General features: G+C 41.0%; 1 long non-coding RNA gene across 2 annotated transcripts; it reads right to left on the minus strand.

The window, feature by feature from the left end:
* Positions 1-204: 204 nt before the first annotated feature.
* On the minus strand, positions 205-3625 carry LOC117963119 (uncharacterized). Of its 2 annotated transcripts, none has more exons than XR_004660631.2 (5): positions 3405-3625; positions 2851-3070; positions 2629-2776; positions 1243-1308; positions 205-997 (listed from the first exon to the last, which is right to left on the minus strand). It is a non-coding gene; the product is annotated as an uncharacterized LOC117963119 (long non-coding RNA). The 2 variants fall into 2 exon arrangements; XR_009308020.1 differs by having other exon boundaries at positions 2596-2776.
* Positions 3626-9089: the final 5464 nt, after the last annotated feature.

Raw genomic sequence — 9089 nt, forward strand, 5'->3', positions numbered from 1 at the left:
ACACTGTAATCACATGGGACAGTGTATGATGGGTTTAATCACACTATCTGGCCAAATGGAATATTGTAAAGGGGAAGGGAGTCTGGATGAGGAAAAATAGCAGACTGGAGCATAATAAATCAATCAATAAATGGGCAACAAGACTCCCTTCTCTCATTGTTGTGTGAGAAATAAAGGGATGGGATATGTATTAATATGGCTGATGCTTTTATTTAAGATGACATACTAGGAATACAGATACAATGTGTTAGTAATAGACAGTGAATGAGAACCAGTCCCAGAACAAGATGACTTAAACAGTAGCAAGGATCAATGGTAAAGAGAAGGCTAGCAGCCAGACAGGGCAGTGCTGCACTGAGGCAGACAAGAAGATTCATTGTGTCTACAAATGCAGCCTCAACAGCTGGGTTTTTTTAACACAGAATACACTATAAACCTTTCAAAAATAGCAAACATTGTCTGAACATTTAAGCATTGTCTGAGTCTTTCAAGCAAATTACCAAATCATGCAAATAGTTGTATAAACAATTTAAATGAACATTTTTTTATTATTATTTACTTTTTTTTTTTTACAGAATGTATGTCAGTAGAGTCTAATGTCTCTAATGGGTTGTTGTCCTGTTTCATGTGCAGATCCACCAGATGCAGGCTGTTCAGTTCTGTTAACTCCACTCTGTTTCTGTCAGGTCCTCTCACAGCTTTCAAACACTGTGCCTCCACTGCACAGTAATAGGTCACAGAGTCTTCTGCTTGTGAATTGCTCACATTAAAAACCCCAGAGCTCTTCCCCTTGTCCAGCGACCCACTGAACTGTGAGTCTTTTCATTGGGTCCGAAACAAAGATCATCACATTCTCTGGGCTTCTGTTTGGCCTCTGTCTGTACCACTGAAGACTCCTGAAAGCAGAAGCTGTGTAGTTTCAGTGAAGGGTTGCAGTCTCCCCTTCACTCAGTCAGTGATGGTGCTGTCTGAGATACTTGAGCCTGAGATCTCACACCTGCAGAAACACGTTTACAAAGAAGAGACAACTTGAAGAGTCAGCTGTGGAATTTCCTGTACATTTTGTCTGGTTTTCTTTCACATCTCATATGTCATAGTATAATGATATTGGTAATTACGTATTACATGCATATTACCTTTATATCAGAATTGAGCAGTATTTTGACAATGACAAGTCCTAGATACAAATGTACAGAACCCGGTACAGGGGAAATGAACAGTAATAAATCCTCAGATACTCACAGTGTAAATAAACCAGTGTGTTTATCAGTAGGTATAAGAATCCAGACTCTGTGCTCATGATGGGGGCTGTTGGAGTGATCAGAAAGAAACAGATTAAAGCAGCTGTGAAGCAGCTTCTTATTGTGCCAGTGCAGTACAGTAACCCCTCCACCAGTGTGCAGTGAAGATTCAGAGCTGTGTTTCCCGCCTTATTTACAAATGAGTTACTGTTTCAATGAGAATTAACACGTTGACGTTAAAACTGTTTACATATCTTTGTGCTGACGGGCAGACAGGAGAATCAAATCTATCATTATTATTTATTTATTAGCAGATGCCCTTATCCAGGGCGACTTACAATTGTTACAAGATATCGCATTATTTTTACATACAATTAACCATTTATACAGTTAGGGTTTTACTGGAACAATCTAGGTAAAATAACATCCTTTTAATATGGGATTAATTTGTTTGTTTAATGATGTGGTCATTTTGTAATGAGGTCTGTGGTTATGAATTCATAAACTACAACAATAATAATATAAATCAGTGTTGTATGAGAACTCTTTACAAATATCTGCTTTGTGATTTGCTTCCATATTACACTATGCTACAGCCACTTTGCAAATCTAAAGATATGCTGTGCATTAATAAAGAAAAAGAGAACCAACATGGGAAGCAATATGTAAATATCCAAAGAAAGCATTTAAATAAAAACTAAAGCTCAATTATTGCTCCTTATTAGAACAGCAATGAGCAAAGTATAACCCTGAAGAAAGTCTGCTTCTGCTGTCACTGTACTCCAAAACATCCCAATAGACTAGAAACTAATATGAAGAAATACACAGCAGCTAAACACACAGCGATAGTGAGGGAGCAACAGAAAACACAGGACACAGGGCAATAATAATACATTGATTCATCCAACATCCAGGACTCATGACTGACTCCACTCGACTCCAGGTTTGAGGGCTCGACTACAACTCTAGTTATTATTTGGGTGAATGGTTTGGTTTTTTTTAAAAATTAGGTAGAATTATTTAATGAAAAAATTGAGTGAAATCAGGTGATTTTTTTTAAAAATATATAATTAAGAAAGAATAAATATTTGGGTAGAAATTAGGTACAAATCTAATTACTGTCACCGGCACCAGGTCTTTCTGTATGCATTGGAGGCAGGGTGGTCCAGTGGTTAAAGTCCAGGGCTTGTAACCAGCAGGTCACCGGTTCAAATCCCAGCTCTGCCACTGACTGCCTCACTGTGTGACCCTGAGCAAGTCACTTAACTTCCTTGTGCTTCATCCTGCGGATGAGATGTTAAATCAATGTCCTATTGTAAGTGACTCTGCATATAATGCACAGTTCACAGCCTACCTCTGTAAAGTGCTCTGTGATTGAAGCATGTACCTTGGAGAATCATTTGGGTATTGTATGTACCAGAAAAAGTCAAGCGAATTGCTACTAGCGCTGTAACGGCAATCAAGTTCAATTGTTTTCCCCTCAGTAACGTTCAGATTGTCGGGAGACTGAGTCACCATGTCTGCAGTGACGCAACCTGAAAAGAAAGAATGGTCAGAAATGAAACAAATCAATTATTAAATAAATAAATAAATACATGACATATCTTACCAATCCAAGGTACTATAGTCACAGTAAACAGAATATTACAAGCCATTATATACAGTTGAACAGTGTGTTCACCCTCCAGCAATGCTTAGCAATGTTCTTTTTACAGAGGACTGAAACTCAAGTCTCTCCCCGAGTCTCCTTGCAGATCTGTCGGCGTGTCACAGTACTTTCACAGACAGTGTGCTTGTTACAATGTCGCCCCCTACAGGAAGATGTCACACTATAATCGGGAATGGAGAACACAGGGAAATTTATATTGTATTGTTCAATCAATCAACCTTTAATATAGTTCCTAAAACAGAAAATACAAGCAGGAAATACAATAATCACACAAAACGAAAATACTTGAGCAGGAGAGTAAGTGCAAAAATAAATAGATAAAACAGAAGTAAACAAAAACAAGATCAATAAAACAATAAGAATGCAATTAAATGCATAAAGAAGATAAACCATATCAATAAAAACAAGATCGGTGAAACAATAAAACCATAGACGACAAAAGAAAACTATCATTTTAAGATAGAAAATAGTCGTTTTAAGACCTTGAAATATACCTTTGCTTCTATGCCTGATCCCACATTTCCCACAATTCTTTTCAACGTCCCGTCCCTGCCTATTGGCTGACTGTCGCAGAGCTAGCAGGGGCGGCACATTTAAAATTCAAACTACACAGAGACACGGAGCACTTGGCTTATTTGTTTTTAAGTTACTAACTGTCTATTGAACCGAATACTGTTTTGTTTTTAGCCGTATTTTTATTTTCATCGGCAGACGCGCTCTGGATGCAAGCACAGTGCTGACATGTCATTTCCTAAAATTATATTAAGCGAGGTTTCGGGTAAATATAGAAAGGAAGCACTGTCGCTGCTAATTGCTTGTTTCTACGCGCTTTGAAAAGGGAGTCTCCTCTTCCAGAATATCGCTTACAATGTGCGCCATCAAAAATAAAAATAAAGTGTCTAAAGAAAATGATTCCAGAAAGCTAAAACACCACACTTTCTATATTGGCTTACTAGCTCGCAATTGGCTGCTGGTCCGCGGCGGTTCGGCACTGAGCGCTGGTTTAACATGTTACAGGTGTTACACACCAGCGCCAGCGCCAGTAGGCACTGAGCGCTGTTCACCTCCAGCGACAGTGTGTCGCTGACGCTGGCATGCGTATCGGGTGTCTGGTTTATGAACGGTTTCTCTTTAACTACATGTTATAGGATACAAGTATCGGAATCTGTGTTTACTACTATTACAGTACGTCATAAAATGTATCAGCAAAAGTAATATAATTGTAATATCTGGTACAGCCAACGTGTTGTTGCTAATCGTGCTTTGTTCAGTTACTTCAGTGTGTTCATGAAGTTTATATCTGCTGTGATGAGCTACTGATATATAGTTTTATTTTTTACAGCTTGTCATTACTCTACTGTATTTGTTTTATTCAGGCAGATAGATTTGGAACGGTGATTAAACAGTTTGAATACTGTATATTCGTGCCGGATTACAGTGGATTAATGCACACTTGTTGACCTTTCAGGTTACAGGAAATCTCATCCATATTTTATACAGTTAATTAAAATATCATGTTCTGCAACCATAAAATGCTAAACTAAAATCCAAAGTGTTTTGGGTGCCGTTTGAAGTGACTAAGTAATTTGTAAATACATGTTGCTTAAACACGAGTGTAGATTTAATCGGGGGGGGGGGGGGGGGGGGGGGACTGAAGTCACTGAAATATTTTAACTAAGAGTATTTAGTTGGCCCCTAAATTATTTGGCAACCAAATTTTAAAATCTAGGAGCCAGATGCCCCTAAGGATTTTGGCCAACTTTGAGCCCTAGTTCTGTTTGTTGATCAGCTGGAAAGAAGTGCTGCTCTATTGATTAAAGAAAGATTGAACAATAACTCCCTTGTCATCAACTATTATCACTGCATTGGTACTGTATGTATTGTACAAATATCAAAAGTTTGATTCTTTTGAGTATTTTAACTAGTCACAATTTACATTTGGTATTTGCTGTGAAAATGGGTCTTTAAATTTTCTAAAGATTGGTCTTAAGGTCTTAAAGCCTTTTCAATGCACTTAAGAATGGACTGTTTTTTTTTTCTTCTTTAAAATCAGTCAAATGGTACAGTATATAATGTGAAAGCCGGTGATAACTTGATAACTATTCAGCTAGGATGATTTGACTTTTGTCTCCCCCCCCCCCCCCCCCCCCAACTAATTTTTAGCCACACTAATATTTTTTTGCTTCCTACACCCATTATATATATATATATATATATATATATATATATATATATATATATATATATATATATATATATATATATATATATACATTGTGTGTATGTGTTTACCAAAGATCTTAAAGATTCTCACTTTGTTCAGTTTTTTTATTTACATAACATGTATGAATTCAATAATGGAGCAAACACCTTGAAAAAATATGGTTAATGTGTTTTATCTTTTGTACAGTGTATTCATTGTCAACATATATTGCCTGCCTGTACCTCAATACACAGGCTGCATTCACACCGATTGGCCGAGGACCTTGTTGTTACCGAGGGGGAAGAACACAATGTAACACCGCTTATCTGACATAATTTCTTCATGCTGTGAGCGGGGGTGTCATTCTCCTACTGTTTTCATACAGGTAGTGTTGGAAAGCAGCTGCACCAGGAGATATGGCGAGTGTGAGCTGACTGTGAATGAGCATTGAACAAATGATTGTCCTACACCGCCCCCTTGTGGGATTCCCTTGAACTGTCGTACAGACCTCATGGTTAAACTGATCATTTCTACATGTGTGGGAAATGGCAGTGAGTGGGGGCGGGGCAGGAGAGTAAGAGGAGCGCTGCATTCTGGTACTGCATAGTTCAACGAGAGTTATAAAGCTCTGCTATTTTTGGAGTTTTAAACGGTTCAAACCTCACATTTTATAACGGTTTGTAGTAGCAGCAATGCTATCCGCCAGACAGGCTTTTCCAGTGTTAAATGAAACCTTTTAATCATGTAACATGTGTGTTTTTCTTTTTCCAGCAGTTATAATGGACGGAGTTTAAATGAATGTCAATGTATGTTTGATTTACATAATCAGAATGATTATCTCAATGTTTTATTCATTTAACACAATAACCGCTTTGTTTTAATGTGTTGTAAATACACACCAAGGGTTCTGTTCATATAGTCTAAAGAATCACTGGACTAACGCCTTGTTTTGCAATCCGCTAGGGGGCAGCAGACTGATACATTGTGTTCGTTGCAATTGAGAACATCTTGAAACTGAACCCGTCGACTATCTGGAAGCGGTACATTCGCTGTAATTGAAACTGTCCTGCATTAGTGCTGTCCTCAGTACTGACCACATGATAATCTGGCTTCCGCTCTGCTCACTCCACTGAAACTGCCCTCCTGTCTGTCACCAACTCACTTAAGTGTGCCCGAGCTGCCTCTCTCTCCTCTGTCCTAATTCTCCTCGACCTCTCTGCTGCCTTTGACACTGTTGATCACTCTATTCTACTATAATCTCTTGCTGACCTGGGGATCTCTGGCACTGCTCTGGCCTGGTTCTCCTCCTACCTCTCCAACCGCACTTACCAGGTAACCTGGTGTGGAGCAACCTCCACACCTCACCCTCTCTTAACTGGAGTCCCCCAAGGGTCAGTCTTGGGTCCTCTCCTGTTCTCTCTCTACACCCGCTCCCTGGGCCCCCTCATCGCATCCTATGGTTTCTCATACCATTTCTATGCTGATGATGCTCAGATTTTCCTCTCCTTCCCCACCTCTGACTCCACCATCTCCTCCCGTATCTCTACCTGTCTGTCTGCTATTTCCTCCTGGATGCACTCGCATCACCTCAAACTCAACCTCTCTAAATCTGACCTCCTTTTCTTTCCCTCCTCCTCCCCCTCCTCTGATCTCTCTATCTCTGTTCCTCTGGAATCTACCACACTCTCTCCCTCTTCCTCAGCTAAGAACCTTGGAGTCACCCTGGACCCCTGCCTCTCTTATTCCCAGCACATCTCCACTCTGGCACGCACTTGCAGATTCTTCCTGAGCAACATCCGAAGAATCCGACCCTTCCTCACCAACTATGCTACCCAGCTCCTGGTCCAGGCCCTGGTACTCTCCTGCCTAGACTACTGCAACTCCCTCCTGGCTGGCCTCCCTGCGTCCGCCACCCGTCCGCTCCAGCTCATCCAGAACTCTGCTGCTCGCCTGGTGTTCTCTCTACCTCGCTTCGCCCACGCTACTCCACTACTCCGCTCGCTCCACTGGCTCCCGATCATCGCTCGCATCCAGTTCAAGACTCTTGTACTAGCCTACAGATGCTTTGATCAGACTGCACCCAGCTACCTCCAGACCCTCATCTCTCCCTACACCCCCGCTCGACCTCTCCGCTCCGCCTGCACTAGAAGACTGGCTCTACCTCCGCTACTCTCCCCTGCCTCCCGAGCCCGCTCCTTCTCCACCCTTGCTCCGCAGTGGTGGAACGACCTTCCTACAGATGTCAGGACTGCCCAGTCCCTGACCACATTCCGGCGCCTCCTTAAGACTCACCTCTTCAAACAGCACCTGTAGAACTCCTCTGTTGTATCCTGGGACACTATCACCCTTCATTTAAATATGCTTTATTTTGCTCTTATCTGCCCCCTATTTTACTGCATTTAATCCTGTACCTCAGAATATTGTAATCTGCCAAGTGTTTAATCTGTAGTATTTTGTACTTAATCATATCCTGATGTAACTATCACTATTTAATCATATCCTGATGTAACTTTCACTATTATCTGCTGTATTATTGAATTGTGGTTTGTCACACTTGAGAATTATTGTATTTCTTGTTCTTATTGTATGACTTATATTGTAACACTTGAATGTATTTGTATTTGCTTGCGATTGTAAGTCGCCCTGGATAAGGGCGTCTGCTAAGAAATAAATAATAATAATAATAATAATCACCAGTTAGTACACACTATTAGTTCATTACAATTAAGCACATGTGTGTGGAGAGATAGGAGGATATGAAACTGTGATCAGAGTCATTGGTTGTACTTTTCTATGATATTGGAATATCTATAGACCAGACTTCAATGCATTAACTGGTGGCTCTATCTTAGGATGCCTCGGCTAACAAACGTCTTATCGTTTTTCCCAATGCAAACCTAAGCAATCACAACTCTGTAAAATGCAATCGCACGGTATCTGAAAGAGATTACACTGACATGGCCAAACAGGTTCATTCATAACTGAAGTTTATTTATTTATGTATTTATTTCTAATTAGGAGTGAGTGTGTCAAACATTTAAACTGAAAGAGATGCAGATATGAAGATGTATAGGTCTCAACTAGTGCAGGTCAATTACAAAACAAGACTAATGCAAACAATTCCCATTCATTGTATGAAGGCTCACGTGAGTGTGTAGCAGTAGATTATTCTCCATTTTGCACGGGGCTCACAGTCTGGGCTCTGCAGTCAGGGCGATGTTCATGTCCTGCCGATACCATTGTAGGTACTGAGTACCGACACTGATGGTGAGTTCGTAAGTACAATTGACAATCCTGTCTTCTCCCTCCCTCGCAAAGATCGATGATGGCCACTGGGTTACCTTGTCTTGTAAAGTTGGTCCTAGAAACACATTGAGAGGAAACAAACATACATAAATACATTTACAGCGTAGTATTAATTGTCAAAGGGTGCTAACAGGAATGAGCCTTAACAAATTTAAATGAAAAACTGGTCAAAAGGACTGTACATTATATATACAAAACCAAAGGGGAGGTGGTACAGAGCACACCCCCTAGAGCCCACTGGTCGACAAAAGTGGCCATGTCGCCAGCTGACTCCGCGTGGGCGTGCTCCAACTTAACCCTTGATCGGACAAGGGCCCTGAACATGGCCCTACAGTCAGAGACCCTCCCCGATCATCTTACGCTTCCTGGTCTTGTAAATTGCCAGTTTAGCAAGAGCCAGGAGCAGATTTACGAGGAGGTCTGTCATCTTGCTGGAGCCACGAACAGGGTGCCCGAAAATGAGGAGGGTGGGGGAGAAATGCAGCCAGAACTGCAGCAGGATGTTCTTTAGCAGCAAAAAGAACGGCTGCAGCCTGGCGCACAAAAAATAAATGTAGCTTACCGACTCGGACAGTCCACAGAAAGGGCATGCGGCGTCCAAGTCGGTAAAGTGACACAGGAGCTCTCCTGACGCGAGTGCTCCATGCAGGACCCTCCATCCCAAGTCCCC

Source organism: Acipenser ruthenus, chromosome 21, assembly GCF_902713425.1.
Source record: "Acipenser ruthenus chromosome 21, fAciRut3.2 maternal haplotype, whole genome shotgun sequence".
Lineage (NCBI taxonomy): Eukaryota > Metazoa > Chordata > Actinopteri > Acipenseriformes > Acipenseridae > Acipenser > Acipenser ruthenus.